At 38.1% G+C, this 19,873-nt stretch overlaps 1 protein-coding gene and 1 pseudogene across 2 annotated transcripts in view; both read left to right on the plus strand.

The window, feature by feature from the left end:
- The window catches only part of ZHX3 (zinc fingers and homeoboxes 3), a 113,969-nt gene that overhangs the window by 35,186 nt on the left and 58,910 nt on the right, over nt 1-19,873 (plus strand). The window contains exon 1 of one of the 2 annotated variants that reach the window (XM_016219359.2): nt 2,171-2,327. The exons of the other annotated variant lie outside the window; for it this stretch is intronic. The gene's annotated coding sequence lies outside the window, so the exon portion shown is untranslated. Of the gene's footprint in view, nt 1-2,170; nt 2,328-19,873 lie in introns of those variants that run through there. 2 annotated transcript variants of the gene reach the window in all.
- LOC107542086 (N-acetylgalactosaminyltransferase 7-like) overlaps nt 1-19,873 on the plus strand; it is an 88,785-nt pseudogene that overhangs the window by 20,004 nt on the left and 48,908 nt on the right.

Consider the following 19,873-nt stretch of genomic DNA (forward strand, 5'->3'; position numbering starts at 1 on the left):
AATGGAATATTTTTTATCTGAGTGTTCTTACTTAACAGTAAAGCATTTTGTTACATTTGATAATATTGTAACATACTTATCTCTAAAAGAAACCAAAGGCTTTTAAGACCTGGGGTACAGGTAAAATGCCAGTAAGGCCATACAATTTTATTTCTAGCCAGAGGAGATGTAAGCAACTTCAGCTGGGTCTGATATTCAGAGCTAACATTGATTGAGCCCTCACAGCATGCCAGCCACTGTGCCAAGGACTGTTAACATACCATTTAGTTCAGTACTCACAATCCTGGTTAATAATGATATTATTAGTAATAGACACTATTATTGACCTTATCTTAATGCTGAAGAAACTGAGGCTTAGAAAGGTTGGCACTCACCCCATGTGGCAGTGTGACCCAGACCTTGCACTCTTTATATACCACTATACTGCTTCTCTAACACCTGGGTAAAGCTCTGTGTAGAACTCCCTTCTCTTGTGGCCTCATAATTAGCTCTCTGACATTTTTAATTAAAATGTAAATTTGAAAAAAGAATTGGAGAATTGGATGATTTTTGCAACTCACCACGGCACCCAGAAAAGTGCTTTTCACATGGTGAGTGCTGACAGTAGAACTGAGGTCCTTGATTCTATGTCTCCAGACCCAGTAAAAATAGATTAAACACCTGAGAGTTCTTTAGTCTCAGGATGACTAGGACCACTCCAGACCCCACAAGTCAATCTTAAACCAAAGTCTAATGCCATCATGGTGGGCTAGGGCTAAACTTTTGATTTGCTTTTGGGCAACTGGCTAGCACAGACTGTATGGGAGAGATTATGGCTGTTGTAGTTGAAGTTGGACTGGTAGCCAGATGCCTACATTCAGCCTTACACATTTGCTCTCTGTGGGCCTCAGGGTCCGCATTTCTTGGGAGTTGGGAGGGAGAGAAAGGTATGAGGGGGGTGGAGTTGGTTATTCTTTGTTCTCTCCCTACTCTTTTGGTGTGGGAGAGTCAGTTCTTGTGCCCTATTTCCCAACTCCACACTTGAAACGGTGGCAGAGTCGGAAGGTTGGGACTTTGGGAGGCTACCGCTTCACCTTCCCCCAGTCCCTAAGAGATTGGTGAGTTGGACACTATTATTAATTTGGGATAAAACTGGGACTTGTTAGCTGAGCCTGGACCAGGAATTAAAATGTAGGACTGCCTAGAACTTCTCCCTGGAGAGTTTAGGAACTGGTGTCAATTCCCCTGTGGTATGAGGACAGTGGCTCAGTTGTTGAACTACTTCAGGCTGATTGGGGGAGCACTGGCTAGTCTTTCGAGTCTGGTATTTTAGAATCATGTGGCCCTGTGTGTGTGCACATCTCAGCCTTAGGTGAACTCTAGAACTGCCCATTCTTCCTGTGATTCAAGGTATAAATAATTCTGGAATACTATAGATGGGGCTTTATTAGTCAGGGTCCCAAAGGAAAACTTGGTATTCTCAATTTAGGATAATTCCAGGAGAGTTTACTTAAAGAGGTGTGGGTAGGATGTAGAGGCAATCACAAGGGACAGAGCAGGAGGCCAGAGTTTTGGTAATAGTGGAGCTAATACCACTCCTAGCTCCAATGGGACAAATGGATGAAGTGGTTATCAGAAGCCAAAAGGGATTGTCACTTAGAAGAGGCCACCTTGAGAGGAGAATGACTTTTGGTTGAGGGATACACCCAGCCTCAGTGGAATGAATTCCCAACCTTACCCCCCCCCCATTCCTTTTTCTTTCTCTACTCTTTTTCTGGGACTCAGCATTGGACAAACTCAAAAGTCAAAGGCACAGGACCTGTTGATGTGATCCATAAAGATCAGCCTGCTCAAGCAGAGAGCAAGGTAGAGAAGGGTAGAGTGTGAATCTGGAGGAGCAATAGGAAGATATCAGACATAAGGACCATGCATTTTCATAATGGGTAGAACTATGTGTGCATATGTATGTGTGTGTGTGTGTGTGTAGCAGAAGGTAGGAAAAAGGGATGAGATAAACATTTCTCGAGCAACACCTAGGAACTTTCTCATGATACAACCATGTTTTGGGATAAGTAGTAGTATTTCCATGTTATAGATGTGGAAAACTTGAACCCAGATCTCTTGGTCTTAAGTCAGCTCAGTCCTGGTGATCCCTGTGGTGACAGATTGTAGCCAGATAGCCCTCACATCTGACTCCCTGGAGCCCATTCCAGAAAGCTACATTTCATGGCATTGCTGGGAGAACAGGGGAGGACTGTTCAGAGCTGCTGTGTATTTTTTCTTCACATCTATGAACTTGAAGAGACGGGGAAAGAGAAGGAAAAAAATTCAACTTGGCATGAATGATGGTAAGTGAGATCAAATAAGGTGAAAAGCAAAATAGAATCCAGAAATTTAGTTTTGCTTTTACTCAAAGTTCATGGGCGGTTGCTGTACAAAGTCCTTTTTACTTTCCACAAATGTTAAGCACTTTTCATAACATGAATCTCATTACCTTTTAATTTTGGTTGTTTATGAACTTAAATAGCTTCAAAAAAGACAAAGAACCAATTGAACATTAAGCTCAAACTAAGTGTTCCCTTTATTTCACTTCTTCCTAATGTAAAAATTATTACATTTATGAGTTAAGATTATTTTGGTTCCTGATACATTAATTGTAAAAGTACTTATTGAACCATCAACAGTGAAGTAGACATTTTAAATTAAAAAAAAAGAGGGATTGTAACACTCTAGAAAATAAACATTAACATTTTCTGTTCTAGTTTTCATTGTATGCATGCATAAATTTTACATGGCTAGAATTGTACAAGTTTATGTTATTTTGTCATTATGAGTATTTTTCCATGTTGCTATATAGCCTCCATAATTATTTAGTTTGTTAGTTTACCTTAAACTTTCTCTGACTTGTTGGATGCTATTTTTTATTTATTTATTCTGTTTTATGCCATGAAAAAGACTGGCGATTTTGTTGAACATTTAAATGGTTTATTATTTTTCTTTATAAACATTATTCATTTGCATCTTCACGTATCTAATCCCCCCCCCGCCCCCGGCCCTCTTTTGGTTTTTCTGGCAAAGGGAAAGGAATTGTTATTTTTTAAGGATAATTTCTCAGAAAGAGGATGAGCGTCTCTGAAGGTATATCAAAGAACATTAAAATAGTAGTTTCAGGGGCTGCTGAGAAAGCAAGATTATCATTAAAATGAGTCATTAAGAAGAGTTATTGCTTAAAATGTTGATCTTGATTTTTAAATTTAAATCCTAAATTTAAAAAAATTATTGTTAAAAAAATTGGACATAACTTATATTTGCACACAAAATTTCACTGAAATCCTAAATTGTGATTAAGTTTTAAAAAATGTGTTCTTGGCTAAATTGAATGCAGTGTAATGCTCAACAGATCTTGTATTTGATTTACGATATTGGCCCCAATTATCCTGCAACCCTGTAATATTAACAGTGGTCTGGTAGTCCCCTGGACTACTCCCTGGGAGGTGGTCATTCCCTCCCAAACCCATTCTGCTCAGCCCTGGGGGGCCTGGCCCCTTCTCTTTTCACCCCTTTACAAAGCTGGAGCCCTCTGGGCAGAGGAGCTCCCTTGTTTGGTGCCCTTGCCCTTCTACTTGCCTTCCATTGGCCATAGTTTTGCTTTCTGAAGCAGCAAGCAAGCTTCTTCGGCTAGTCAGGAATCTTCAGGAAATCAGAGATCAGTTCTGTTTTTCGCTCTCTGTATCCTTAGCTCCTGGCATAGTGCCTGGCACATAGCAGATGCTCAAAAACTCATTTGCAGAATGAAATGTCTTGAGACAGTCCTTCAAACGTGTGAATACAACCACAATGTTCCCGCTTTATTGCCTCTTCAGGTTTAATGTCCTCCAGTTTAGCCATTTGTCATGATAGAATCTCCAAATCCCTGTCTCCCACTTTCTCGCCATTGTCTGTGACCACAGTTTGCTGTCAGTCACTCTGTTAGAATATGTGGTCAGATTTGCATCCAGTTCTCTAGAAATGGTCCGATGAGCAGTAATACATTCAAGTGTGCTTTATTTTTCTTTCTTGAGCAAATCTCCGGTTGCTTGTATCTTTTCATGTGATCTGCTGTCAGGCTGGTCTCTTTCAAGATATGCTTGTGTAATTTTTTCCCTCTAGATTAGTGTCATTTGGGATTTGATGAGGGCTCTTCAATATCCTCATGTAAGTCATCACTAAAAATGAGGAACAGGGAGACCCCTGGAAGAGCCCTGTGGAAATCTCCCTCTAAATTGACAGTAATCCTCTAATCCCATGCTTTTCAGACTGTGATGTGCATACAAATTACCTGGGAATTTGGTTAAAATGCAGGTTCTGATTTAATAGGTCTGGGTGCAGCCTGAGATTCCGTCTTTCTAACAAGTTCCCAGGTGATGTTGATGCTGATGCTGATGCTGTGGGGTCTGTTAGGCCATATTTTGAGCAGTAAGGCACAGTTTTGGGGTCAAGTTGTTCATGAGAGCAAATCCTTCAGTGTTTGCATAGCTGTGCTGTCCTGTTAGAGCCCCCAACAAATGCTGTGGGATGCAGGTACTCAGAACTTCATCTCCTATCTCACTAGGTAAATGAAGAAAACAAGAGTGGTACGGTTTCACTACCTTTGAAGTGCTTGTGGACCTCTGTGCATGTTTGATTGACCCTTTATTCTGGCCCAACAAACTTATCCAACGTAACTGGTATCTTTTCAACTTTCTTGTCATCTGCACATTTGATAAATGCTCATGTATACTGAGTGCTTTTAAAATTATAAATCGGGTATACTTTTGATTACTGTAAAGTTACCCAAAGAGAAACTAAATAGATACTTAGTTTTTTAAACATTGGCTAGAAAGTACAGTGTTACTGATAAAATTCTTTTATAAGAAATGTTAAGCATCCAATTTTTTTGCTTTATTGGAATTTGGAGAAAATGGATGCATTGTTGAAATTACATTCCTAAACTGAAAGATACTCTTGCAGCTGGCTGCCTTTCAGCAATAGATTAGCAAGTGAGTTCTGTAGAACACAGCATGGGGAGGCCATGAACACCTGATCTCCCCTTCTAACCTCCCATCTTCTGGTCTGTTAAAGCAAATTTCACATATCCTGTCATTTCATCTGTAATGCTTTAGTATGTGACTTAACATAAATATTTTTAAATTTGTTATTGAATTATATATAAAGAAAAATGCAAAGGTGAAGGAATTAAGCAAAAAACAAACAAAACAGAACTCGTAGACACAGACAACAGCATGGTGATTACCAGAGGGAAAGGGAGGTGGGGGGAGGTAGAAGAGGGTGAAGGGGATAAATGGTGATGGAAGGAGACTTGACTTGGGGTGGTGAACACACAATACAATATACAGATGATGTATTATAGAATCGTACACTTGAAGCCTATATAATTTTATTAACCAATGTCACCCCAATAAATTCAATTTATAAAAAAGAACATAAGTATAGAAGCTGGTGAATTTTTACAAACTGGAATGGATCTATATAACCAACACTCAGATCAAGAAACAGAATATTACCAGCACTAAGCAGTGGACTTTTTGGGTGAATTCAATGTTAATCTGCAACTATCTTTTACCAAATATTCGGAACCTGTTCTGATGCATGATTGAAGCTTTTATGGTATATCTGCAATTTAATTAGGCAAATATAAGTACCGTTTCATTTCAAATATATAAAAAAAATTGACTTTGTGTTAAAAAGAAAACAAAATAAGTATTACTAGTCTCAATGAGTTGATTACTTCACCATTGTTTGTTAATATGTTAAGATAATTCTAACTCTTAAATACCAAAGACTGTGTCTTCCAAACATGTCACAAAATTGAACCCTGTAACTAGACATTAAATTAGGCAATCTCAATAAGAGGAGAAAGGCAGCAGCAGCAAAAATTAAGCCTTGACATTGATAATAATAAGGCTGTTTTAGTTTCAGTAAAAAATAATCATGCCCATGTTCAATCCACGTTGAAAAGAATAACTTGGATGTGTTAACAATAATTAAATGATAGAACTTAAACCGGGTAACTATAGTGCCATTAACATATCTAAAAATAGCAACAAGTTTTTTAACATCATCTAATACTCAGTATATTAAGATTTTCCTGATTGCTTAAAATATCTTTTTAAAAAACTTATGAGTTAGTTTTAATTGATGGTCCATATAAAAATTACAGGTTTAGAAGATATATTTTTTAACCAGTGGTTTATTGTTTTTACATAACCACAGCTTTCATATAGTTCTTATGCTCTGTGCTTGCTAAGTTATTAACAAAGAAAATGTAGTAATTTCTATCATGATTATTGCATTTTTGGTTAAAAGAGAAGATATTTTTAAAATTGATCCAGTCAACCTTTCCAAAGCTGTACTAACTTGGTTTAATACAAAATCTACTTACAGATGCGATAAGCCTTCCTTTTGCAAAGTCATTGGTATTATCCTGGATTTGCCTTCCTCCGGCAGCATCTCTCATCTATTTCCACACATTCTTAAATTTTTATGTGAATTTTGTTCTCTGATATTCCCTTGTTCATGTGGGTAGCACACCTTGAGGTTAGGTGACTCCCCTTACAGTAGGGACAGGAGCACTACATTGGCCGAGAAACTCCTGGGTTCGGACCTCAGCTTTACAACTTAACTGCGTGACCTGAGGCAGTGTATTTAACTTCCCCACTTATGAGTAATATGTTTAATTGCTTTTCAGTGGCCTGCATCAAACAATATCACAAATTGTTAAAACTATCCTACACTGGGTCTGCCAGCATAGCCAAGTGGTTGAGAGCAACAGTCTGGGTTGAAATCCCCACCTTGCCAGTGTGTGACCTAAGGCAGGTTCCTTTGCCTCTCTGTGTCTGATTCCTCATTAATAACGTGGAGATAACGAGCATTTGCTTCATAGGGTGTTCTTGAGGATTACATGAAATAAATGTATCAGGCGCCAAGCATAGTACCTGGTACATAATCACCATTTAATAAAGCAAACTGTAATTTAGTCTTCTTTTTAGACTTAGTCTTTTTACAGGAAGGCTGTGCAGTTTTAGTATCTTAATAACAGAGTTGTGACTGCAGAGTTAGCAGATTGTCCAACAACCACAACAGAACTTTGTCAAACATGAATGCTCTCCTTTCAAACTTGTCCTCTTGAAATACCCTTCCTTATTCCATTGTTGCCTTTGCTCAAAATGTGTTTGGACTTCTTATTACTAGTTTTTAGTCTATAGGTATGTGTTTTTTATTGTCAACACTATTACCGATTTCCTCCTTTTCCCCCTTTGCTCACCTTCACCCAGCCCCTCTTCCCCTCCCCTGGCCAGTGTGTTTTTTATCAAATTGCAACTAGGATAGAGGTGAATATGTACATCATTAAGTTTAGTTGTTTATTCAACAAACTTTTATTGACCACCTACTATTTGTCAGACATACTGTTAGGCACTAGGAATATAGCAGCAAACAAATAAAGGTCATTTCCCTGTGGCATTTGTAATCTAGGGGGTAAAAGCTTTCATCAGCACCTTGGATTGTGTAAAAAATGTGACAGTACTAAGTAACATTGTTAAAATTGCTGAAAGGAAAAAAATGCAGATTTTGGAATGTTTTGTAGATATAGACAGATGCCTTTTTTATGAATAAAATGAGATGTACTGAGGGAGACTCCATCTGTATCCAGTTCAATGATGTAATCAGCCCTTTACATTCAAACTTGGGCTAAAACAAGGATCTCCTTTATTTTCTTTCTGTTTGTGACTTTGGAGTCATTCATGAACTTGAAATAGGAAGCACAGTTGCATTGAACAACATAATTGAAACCACGTTTTCATTCATCAGTGGCCTGGTGATGGTTGAAAATGGTTATATATTCAGTAGTATTTGTTATATTCTATGAATTAGCGTGTCTAAAATGTGTGTTGATGTCTTCTTAAAACTTTGCATATGTTTGTGTCCATTCCACTTAACACCTTAGTGTTAAATAGTTGCAAAATACATGCAGTTAAATAAACAAAATTGCAGAGTCCTGAAATTTAATGGGGCTTTAAAGATAATTTAGGATAGTTACCCTTCCAGTACAAAAATGCCCCAACCTATGCCCAATACCTCTGGTGATGGAGAATGTTTAACTAAAGACCATGAGTCATGTGCATGTAATATAAAGGTGGGAATTTGTCCACTATTAGACAGGAGTGGTAGTTATCTATGGGAAACTTTTGGGCCCTATCTGTAAGTACAAATCCCCCTTCCCCCCCAAATATCATTTTTGTCAGCTAAGACTTGTCTTCTGCAGTCCAGTTTTTCTGCCCATGGACCTCCAGTTTGTCACCCTTCTGGTAAACTTTGGCATTGGCTGAGGAAATATCCCCAATTTTTTTTTTTTTTTTTTCTAAATTTGTGGTTACTTAGAGCATACATTTCTAACAATGTATTTATTTAGCAAATATTTATTAAGCATCTATTGTGTGCCAGTCACTGTTCTAGACAAAAGGACTGATAGATGATAGCACTGAGCAAAAAGTAGCTACCCTCATGGAGATTTCAGGTTCATGAATGAGTGGCTCTAAAGTTGCAGTTAAGCATGAAATAATGGAAATGATCAGGTGTAAGGGAGATGATGATCCTCGTTTGGGACATGTTAAGCTTGGGAGGCAGTGGGCCATTCAAGAATAGTGACTCTGTGAGCAGTTGGCTCTGTGGTTGAGAGAATGCTGGGTGGGGATTGTTGGCATGTAAGGTGGGACTTGAAGCAGTTGGAACAGAGGAGGCCAGCATGGGAAAGTGAGTGTTCTGAGAGCAGAGAGACTCTCGGATGGCCTGATTCCTGGTGCCTTATTAGTACCAAATAAATGTTATGAATTCATTTATTTGATCAACAGCTGTATTCCTTTTTAAGTAATTATGTAATAAGCATTCTTTGTTCAGTAATTGCGTAATTATGGAGCAAGTACACTTTTCTCATTACTTTGGGAAAACTAATTCTTTCCTATTAAAAATGTTTGAGAAATGGAGGTTTTTGTGTAATAATGTTTCTTTTCAAAATTATATATGTAGCCCTGGCTGGTGTTGCTCAGTGGTTAGAGCATCAGCCTGTGCACCAAAGGGCCACAGGTTCGATTCCTGGTCAAGGGCAGGTGCCTGAGTTGCAGGTTTAATCCCTGCCCTAGTGGGGCGTGAGCAGGAGGCGGCAACCAATGGATGTATGTCTCTCACATCATTGCTGCTTTTTCTCTCCTTGCCCTCCCCCCGCCCTCACTCCTTTCCACTCTCTAAAGAAGAATGGAAAAAATAAACTCAGGTGAGGATTAACAAAACCCCTGCAAGACAAAAAGTTATATAAGTAATATATATACGTGTATATATATTTATTAACAGCCAAAATATACACAAGTATAGAGTAAAGTTTGTCCTTTTTATCTCTCTCCTCACCCTTTTCCCACTCAAGACTTCATTTTCTATGACTTTGTATGTGCCCTTTCCAAGAGAAGCTGTGTTCTGAACAGAATCTAGGTTGGAGACTGGAGAATGCAATTCCTCATGTTTGTCTTTGACTTACAGGGACCAACTGTGACAAGTTATAATAATGCTCACTGACTGCCTTCCCAAGAGCTGCACTTGCCTTCACCCTTAGTGGTGGGTGACTTTGCTTTTTTATAGGAAGTCATTCAACTGCATAATTAGTAGATAGCTGAAGCCCCATATTATGGACTTTTGCAAGCTGTACTATATAAGTAATATAAGTATTATGGACAGTTGCAGGTGAGAGGGGGAGACCTCATTTCCAGGGTATAGAAAATCATTGGCGTGAGTCATGCTTGTGCACACGCATGCATGTGTGTGCTTACATACACACACACAAATAAGATATCTAAAGAATCGTGAAGTATCTTTGGTGATGCACTTAATTTTGAATGTTATTACTTGTACCAGTCTCTAGCTGATCAAAATAATTACCTTCAGGGAATGTTAATGAGAAGTAGTCATGAGACACTATTCATTTTGTTAGGTTGCTTATTTGCCCAGTTCTACTGTATATACTGGACGTAGGTTTTTATAGCTGATGTTTGGCCATTGTTTAGAGGTGGACCTCATTAGAGGCATTGAAAGCCTAATTCTGTCTAATGAGAAGATAAATTATGTTGTTGCACTTGGTGTTGGCAGCTTATCCTTTGGTTTCCAGACATTTTTCAAAGTTTCTGATTAATTTTCTACATTATGCCTATTTTCTTTCAAGAATTCTTATTAGCAGTTGCATTGCATTTCACATTCTATTTGATCAATAATTGTCAGGATTTAACTAAAAGTTTTACTGACTTGTTTGATCAACACTGCTTCTTCGTATCCCAAATTGACTTTTATTTCTTAATGCCTTCAAGGTCCATTCTTGTTGCAAATGGCAAAATTTCATTCTTTTTTATGGCTGAATAATATGAAAACTATTCCATTGTGCATACACATATATATGTGCACACCACATTTTCTTTATCCATTCACTCATCAATGGACATTTAGGTTGTTTTCATATCTTGGTTATTATAAGTAATGCTGCAGTGAACATGGGGGTGTAAATATCAGTTTGAGTTGGTGTTTTCATTTTCTTTGGATAAATACCCAGAAGTGGAATTGCTGGATCATATGGTAGTTCTATTTTTAATTCTTTTGGGGCTTCATATTGCTTTCCATAGTGGCTGCACCAGTTTACACTCCCACCAGCAGTGTACGAGGGCTCCCTTTTCTCCACATTCTCGCCAGTTGTCTTTTTAAAAAAATATATATCTTTATTGATTTCAGAGGGGGGGGGAGGGAGAGAGGGAGAGAGAGAGTGGGAGAGAGAGAGAGAGAGAGAGAAACAAACATTAGTGATGAGAGAATCATTGATTGGCTGCCTCCTGCACATCCCTGACTGGGGATCGAGCCCGCAACCCAGGCATGTGCCCTCACTGGGAATCGAACCCCCATCTCCTGGATCCTAGGTGGATGCTCAACGGCCAAGCCATGCCTGGCCAGGCTGTTGCCTTTTTGATAATAGCCATTCTTACAGGTGTGAGGTGATATCTCATTGTGGTTTTGATTTGTATTTCCCTGATGATTAGTGGTGTTGAGCATCTTCCTGGACCTGTGTGTCAATTGGTATTTTTTAAAAGCTCCCCAAGTGATTCTGATGTGCTTGTAACCTGAGCTGAGAACCCTGGTTGTGTGATCAGAGTGGTAACTGTAGCAGGTTCCCTCAGCACAAGTGGGAACTATTTTTCCAGAGTATAGGATCCCTGGTCCTGCTAAGTGGTCAGAATATGCCTCCAGGCTTCTGGGAGCGTGTGTGCCTTGTCATTTGTGGTGCTATTTCTCTGTCCTCTAGTCCTGGTCCTTATGTGGGTGGTCCCCTGTTGCTGACCCCCTTTATTATAAAGAGCTGTTCTCACAGCTTAGCTTTCTCAGAACATTGGAGGAGGCAGACCTTAGTGATCTCCCTAACAATCCCTCGCCAACTTCCATATCCAACTTCCACCATCTCTGAATTTGGATGTGTTTTCCCCCAAGGTTCTCTTGGGCATACTCATATTTTTAGAAGTCTCTTCTTTTGCTTGGTTCAAGTTGAAGGTTCCTCTACATCAGGGGTGGGGAACCTTTTTCCTGCCAAGGGCCATTTGGATATTTATAACATCATACGAAATTATCAACTTAAAAATTAGCTATGAAAAAAGCTCCTAGATCTATTAAATTTCAAGTCTTGCCTGTGGTTGCCTTGGCAGGGCCAGACCAAATGATTTTATGGGCCATGTACAGCCGGCCAGTGGGCCAGATGTCCCCCCACCCTTGCTTTACATGGTTAGGACTGCCATAATTCAGTTCTGATGGCTTTTTTTTTTTTTTTTTCCCAGAATTCCTCATCATTCTCCTGATGGCATCTTTCCTGTTTATCTTGTCCTGTTGTGAACTTATTCTTACTCTTATATTTTTATAATATATATATTTGCTGTTATAAGTCATTAGTCTTTTATATTTGTTGTATTTAAGGAAAGGGAGAACTACATTCTAATGCTCCATCATTTATCATGAACCACAAGTCCCCAAACACTTTTTGGTTACCTCTGAAAATGCCAGATAGCTAAGGAATTTAGCAGACTATTCATAGAAGTGGTTTAACCAAATGAAAAACTACTTCATTCCAGTAGTGAAAAATGCATTTAAAGTTATAAGATACCATTTTCACATATCAAATTAATGAAGTGTGTTTGGGGGGAGCTATAGTGGGCGATGTGGTGGGGAGCTTATGAGGGGTAGCGAGTATGTGTATGTGAGAGACAGAGAAAGAGACTTTAATGCCAGTAAGGGTGTAGAAGTACAGACATTCTCAGATACTGCTTGTGGATTGCAAATTGATATAACTCTCAATGAAGTTTGGCAATGATCCTTAACAATGTTCATACTCTTTGACCTAGGGATTCCAATACTGCAGCCAATCCCAAGGAAATAATCATAGGTTAAGCAATAATTTATATACAGGAATGTTTATCTCTACATTATAAAGTAAATAAAAACAAAAACTAAACGAACATGTTCAAGTGCCTGACACCGAGTATTTGTTAAATATGGTACATCTATGTGGCTAACAAATTCTGCAAGCAAAAACTAAGAAAAATAAATGTTTAGAGACTTTAATGACATAGGGAAAGTGCTTGCATAGTTTGTTATTGATTGATTGATTTTTAGAGAGAGAAAGGAAGGGAGAGGGAGGGAGAGAAAGAGAGAGAAACACTGATTTGTTGTTCCACTTATTTATGCATTTATTGGTTGATTTTTGTATATGCTCTGACCTGGGATCAAATCTGCAACCTTAGCAGATTGGGATGACGCTATAACCAACTGAGCTACTAGGTCAAGGCCTCATGTAGATTTTACTGATGCTAAGTGGAAAAAGACATGGTCTAAAACAGATTTATCCAGAATACCAATTCTATAAGAAAAAATACATGCAAAGAAAAGTAAAAATTAATAGTAGTGATTATTTTTATGAATTGGATTATGTGAATTTTCCCCCTAAGCCTTATACTCTTCTCTATTTTCTACATTTCTGCAGTAAGTATATTATAATCAGGAAAAAAAAAAAATCAGTATTATTTTTTTAATTACCAAGCTGTCCCACGGAGAAATAAGAATGGCCAACAATTATATGAAAATATTTAACCTCAGTAATAAAAAATGCAAAGAACGCTCAGTGACACAGAATATGTTTGTTATATATATTTAAGTGAAAAAAGTAACAATGTGTATGTACACTGATCCCAATTTAGTTAAAATCGTGTGCGTGTATCACAGTGTTGACAGTGCTTATCTCTGAGTAGTGGATATTTTTCAAGTGGCTTTTAATTTTCTTCTTTATGCTTGTGATTTGGATTACATGAGTTTTCTTCCCCTATAGTCTTACCTACTCTTCTATATTTTCCAGTTTTCCCGTACTGAATGTGTATTGCTTTTAAAATCATGGTAAATTTTTTTCACGCATTAAAAAAATCAAGTTACTTTTCTCCATCCTCTACATTATACTTTTCTGCTATTAATATGTGCTTAAAATATTTAACTTGGATGTTAGAGTAGGAGAAATTTGAGGGAATGCTCTATGTAATTTAGTTTTAAGAATTAAATGAATACATTGATATAAACTTTTATACTACTTCAAAGAGATTTTTTTGTTTTATCTAAAGAAGTACATGTCAGTACTTCAAATATAGGTGCAACATGATGGAAAACTGTCTTTTTGCCATTTTTATAAAGACTTTTAAACTTTAATCCCAAAATAATTTACATACAGCAAAATATGCAAGTTTAATTAATTAATTTTTTTAAATATGTTTTTATTGATTTTTTTTATAGAGAGGAAGGGAGAGGGAAAGAGAAAGAAACATCGATGTAGGCATGAAAGAGAAGCATCAATTGGCTGCCTCCCATACACACCCCAACCAGTGAGCAAACCTGCAACCTGGGCATGTGCCCTGACTGGGAATCGAACTAGCGGCCTTTTGGTGCCCAGGATGGCACTCAGCCAACTGAGTCACACTGTCCAGGGCAAAATGTGCAGGTTTTAAATGTATAGTTCAATAAGTTTTAACAAATGTTTATACTCATGTAAATACCACCCAAAGGTAATCTCTATTCTGATTTTTTCCATCATAGATTTATTTCGGTTTTTTTAGACCTTTATATAAAGAATCATATAGCCTGGCCGGGTGTGGCTCAGAGGTTGAGCATCGACCTAGGATCCAGGCAATCAGGGTTCGATTCCTGGTCAGGGCACATGCCCGGGTTGTGGGCTCGATCAGTGACTCTCTCATCATTGATGTTTCTCTCTCTCTCTCCCTCTCCTTTCCTCTCTCTGAAATCAATAAAGATATATTAAAGAAAAAAAAAAAAGACTGTCCCACACCTCAGTTAAAAAAAATCATATATTTTCTTTTATGCCTAGCTTCTTTTGCTCAATATGATATTGAGATTCATCCATATCGTGTATATCAGAAATTTGCTCTTTCTTTTTCATTGCTGAGTGGTATTCCACTGTATGAATACCACCATTTGTTTATCCATTCTCTTGTTGATAGACATGTAGGATGTGCCAGGTTTGGACTATTTTAAACTCAGGAATGGTTAGTTTATAGCTGTGTCATAAACCCCATCATGCCCCCCTGCTTCTCTTTCCTGTGTGGCAGTGCTTGCAAATCAGGCATTTGCTGGACAGTTAAGGGCTTGTTTCCAGGAAGGAGCTTGTAACCAAGACCTCCACAAAGAGAGCAGAGAACAAAACTGAAGTGGGTCCGCCAAGTCCAGGACAGATGCCCCAGGAGTTCAGCTCGTGGGCACAGAGTGGCAGGACTGCAAATTAACTGGAAGCTCCTTTTCCAGAAAGAGAGAGAGGCAGAAAGGGAGAGGAAGGAAAAACAGAGAGAAATAGAGAAAGCTATCATAGCGGTTGTTCAGGGTTATGACACTGAGTGGGGCAGGGGTACTTCCTCTCTGGCTGACCTTGCAGTAGGTGTCACCAATTGCCCATCTGGGCTTCCTTCAGCTGGGCTTCTGGGGTAGGGAGTGCCAGATGACTGGAAGCATTTGGTATGCAGCCCCTCACTGCTTTTCCAACATAGACTACATAAAAAAACCCATGGCCTCTTGGGGCAGGTGATTTGGTAACTGGGGAAAAAACCTCCCCTTAGACTTAAATGGTTATCATACATTCATATACCCAGCGTTTTACTCAAGAGCAGGAATTGTGAGTTCTTGGTTTAAGAGGCCCAGAATGTCTGTTTCTGTGAAGAATAGGGCACAGCACCCCCCATCTCATTCCTTGTAGAGTGCATTTCCCTTTGTGCTACCACCAGCCAAGGAGAATGTGGCCTTTATCTCATTTCCTTGGGCACTGCCTCTGTATACCACCTGTCCCTTGAATCTTGACACGGAGTTCAGGTTAACTGAGTATAAACAGAGCTGAGGAAGTGTGGAGGGAGAAGTACAGTTAATCAGTCAGCATTTTGAAGACATTCTTAGAGAATGGGAAATTGTGTGGGTGCTGAAGACAGGGCCCTCAATAGGCAGTGGCCGGATCAGCGGAGAGGGTGCCCTCTCCACCTGCCATGTTATAGGGCTTTCCAGGTCTAGAAGAATTTATGGCAAAACTCATTCCAAGAGTGAGTCTACCATGGATGTAATACTGACCAGCTTTGCTGATAACTGTACTGAAAGGATCCTCTGTTGCTTGGTGACAGACTCAGCCAACAAGCAGTCCACTCCATGTACACCCTAGGCCAGCTTTCCATATCCCTGGACTGTTGTTTGTCTGTTACCTCACTGCATCAGGTTCTCACCTGCTTATCTTCTTGCCCCCATTTCTTTTTTTTTCCTTACCTCCTTTTTTCTTGCCCTCTTCAACTTAAACTTTTTGGTTACAAAACAAAACCAAACATCAGAACTTTGCATTAGTTAACATTCCCTGCCAAGACACTGACCCTGAGCACCTGCCAGAAGATATTTTTATTTCCTTTAGTTTCATTATAGATGACAAAATATGTGGAATTAGATATCTTTTTCCCAGGATTTGGTTGTTAGTTGTTGATTTCAACACCAGATGGTATTTTCTGATTAAGGTTATTTATAAGTGATTTGATTTTTAAAACCCTTTTTGATATTACTGGATCACCTTGGACTATGAGTCCTATGTGCCCCGTATGTTGATAGGAGGTATAAGCTGAGGCTTTGATAAATTGACACCAAACATAGGAAGTGAAGCAATCACTTTCCTTCAGACTAATAATCTACTGGTCTTAAGATGACTTTCAGTTTTGGGGAATATACAATTTCTTTGGAATTGCTAGTTTTAGAAAAAGCCACAGTTATTTTTCCTAGGTTACTGTGTCATCTTTAGTTCTAATTTTGATGTGAGAGCAACGAACAGATTGTGTCCAGCCCAAGTTACATGTATAACTTCAAACAATTGTTCTCTCATAGACTTCAGCAAAAAACTTATAAAGAGAAAGACTTTGAGTCTTCCTTCTAGCCCTCCCAGTTATAGTAGGCACTGTAAGCTCTAATAGGTGTGTTTGAGCAGTCTTTGGTAAAGTAGCTAGTATTTCATAATCAATTTGGGGAGTTTGAACTATATTAGAGAGAATTCATGATGCCATTCTATGAAGCCTGTTAAACAACTTACTCTTATCAGTGAGCATATAAGGCTCATGAGTATCAGTTCCTCTACTCGGAACTGAAGACAATGAAAATAAACTATAGACCAAGGAAACACAATCTCTACCAAAATCCTGGCAGCCTTTTTTGCAGAAATGGCAAAGTTGATCCTAAAGTTCATATGGAATTGCAAGGGACTCTGAATAGTCAAAACAATCTTGAAAAAGAAAAATAAAGCTGGAGGACTCATGCTTCCCAATTTAAAAAATATATAATAATCAAAACAGTGTGGCACTGGCATAAGGGTAGACATATGGATCAATAGAATGGAATTGAGAGTTCAGAAATAAACTCATACATCTCTGTAGTCAATTGATTTTTGACAAGGATGCCAAGACCATCAATGGGGGAAAGGACAATTTCTTCAGCAAATGGTGCCCAGATAACTGGATATCCACATGCAAAAGAAAGTTGAATCCTAACCACATGCCATATACTAAAATTAACTCCAAAGGGATCAAAGACCCAATTGTAAGAGCCAAAACTTTTAGGAGAAAACAAAAGGCTAAATATTCATGACTTTGGTTTGGTAGTAGATTCTTAGAAACATTAAAAGCACAACCAACAAGAGAAAAAATAAACTGTATTTCATCAAAGTTTAAAACTTTTTTCCAGCAAAGGACACTATTAAGAAAGTAGAAAGACAGTGTACAGAATGGCAGAAAATGATTTTCAAATCTGATAATATATTTTTTAAAAACTTACAACTCAACATCAAAAGATAATTCAATTAAAATATGAGCAAAGACTTCATTGGACATTTCTCCAAAGAAGATATATGATTGGGCAACAAACATGAAAAGATGGTCAACATCATTGATCATTAAGGAAATGCAAATTAGAAGCACAATGTGATACCACTTCATACCCACAAGGATGACTATAATTTTTTAAAACCCCAAACAAACAGAAAATGAGAAGTGTTGGTGAGAATGTAGAAAAATCAGAACCTCATGTTTTTGCTGGTGAGAAAGTAAAATGGTGTAGCCACTGTAGAAAACAGTTTGGCAAGATTTCAAAAAGTTAAATATAGAATTACCATGTGACACAGCAATTCTACTTCTAGGAATATATCCCAAATATTTGAAGACAGGTATTCAAACAAATACTTATATACAGATAGAGGCATTATTCACAGTTGCCAAAAGGTGGAAACCACCCAGATGCCTATCAGTGGATGAATGGATGAACAAAATGTGGTATATCCATAAAATAAAATATTTTTCAGCCATAAAAACGAATGAAATACAGTGTAGAAGAACCTCAGAACATCATGCTAAGTAAAAGAAGGTAGACACAAAAGGTCATATATTGTGTGACTGCATTTATATGAAATATCCAGGAAGGTAGATCTGTAGAAGCAATAAAACATATTAGTGGTTTGGAGCAGGGGAATGGTAGTGACTAATGAGTTCAAGGTTTTGTTTTCGGGTGACTAAAATGTTTAGGAGCTAGGTAGAGGTGATAGTTGTACAACATTGTGAATGCCACTGAACTGTATACTTTAAAATGGCTACTTTTATGATATGCCAGTTTCACCTAAAGTTTTAAAAATTACATCACATAGTTTTTATGATCTCATAAATAACTTTAGCTTTGCTGTCATAGTTACCTTGTGACTGTTGGAACTCATGTGCTTTGTAGCATTAGTATATTGGGAAAGTTCTTTCCACCTGTGGGCAGGAAAACTGGAAGATGGATGATCCCAAGTGGGTTGTGTTTTTTTTAAAAAAAATAACAATTAAGGAATATATTTTTGCTTTTTCATTTTTATTTGTAGAAGCTGGTAACATGTCTACCTTGAACAGGCCCTGGGTTTTAAAATGTGATCTTGACTGATATTGATTGGTTTCTTTATTTAATTTGAAAAAGCATGTCTAAAATAACTTTATATTATTTGGAGATGGAGCAGGTTTTGGTTTTGTAAAAAATCAAGAGTAATTTTTAAAAAGAATCTGGGATATATGTATATGGAATTGCAGTAAGATTTTTCTGATGGCTTGCTATGCTGCACTGCTAGATATTTTTGTGACGCTTTATCTAAAACTGTCACAAGTACTTTTTATTGTCAGTGAATTGGTGGTGTCAGGAATAAGAAAATTCTGTTTTAGATCAATCAAGCAGAGCTTGTGCAAAAACTAAGAACCTTAGTTTCTTATCTTTATCCTACACTTGTTTTGTTTTTTGAAGGAGGGACTCTAGGTTAGATTCTGGCAAAAGGTCTGAGACTGAGAAGAGCTTCGTACTCAGAGGGTAGAAATGCTTTGCCAATGATCACGAAACTTTTCTTAGTGAAGTTGATGCTTCTCCCCACAGTCCTGCTCCTGTGTTATATGTGGACTTGTTCCTCCAGCAGATATATTTATTTATTTTTTAAAATGTCTTTATCGATTTCAGAGAGAAGAAGGGAGAGGGAGAGAGATAGAAACATCAATGATGAGAGAGTCATTGATCGGCTGCCTCTTTGCATGCCCCCCACTGGGGATCGAGCCGGAAACCCAGGCATGTGCCCTGACTGGGAATGGAACTGCGATCTCCTGGATCCTAGGCCGATGCTCAACCGCTGAGCTATGCCATCCAGGCAAGCAGATGTGTTTATGCAGGTTGTCTTGCACACTCCACTCGTTCCTCTTATGAGCCACAATATGCCATCCAGCCTAAGAGTTTGTAGACATAAAGCAGGCAAAGCTAACTGGTTTGCAGTGGATTGAACCCACAGCTTTTGGCATCATTAGCATCATGTCCCAATCAACCAAACTAGAGAGTAAAAGAATAAATGCCTTGCTTGAGCCAGGGCCTTGCTATTTTAAAGTTAGGGGAATCTGGTAAGCATAGCAAAGTGTCTGGAATAAATCTAATAAGCCGAAGTAGTGGGTGAATGTCAATATTCAGCTTAAAATAGTTATTGCTCCTGATTTCCATAAATAACAGTTTCCTTTTTGTGATGTGCACTGGGTAATTTTTTAAAATAAGAAAAGGTCAGTCTTTAAGTTGTGGAGAATTAAAAGTTAAGTTTTTCAATAAAGTATTAATTAGGAAAATTTTCTAACAAGAGCTAATTTTACTAGACATTGAGCTACTATACCATGACAGCAATAGAAGAAAGTAAAATTGGTGGATGAGACTGCAGCTATTAGGAGATTACATTTGTCCAAGAACC

Source organism: Miniopterus natalensis, chromosome 7, assembly GCF_054644295.1.
Source record: "Miniopterus natalensis isolate mMinNat1 chromosome 7, mMinNat1.hap1, whole genome shotgun sequence".
In the NCBI taxonomy this organism is placed as follows: Eukaryota; Metazoa; Chordata; class Mammalia; order Chiroptera; family Miniopteridae; genus Miniopterus; species Miniopterus natalensis.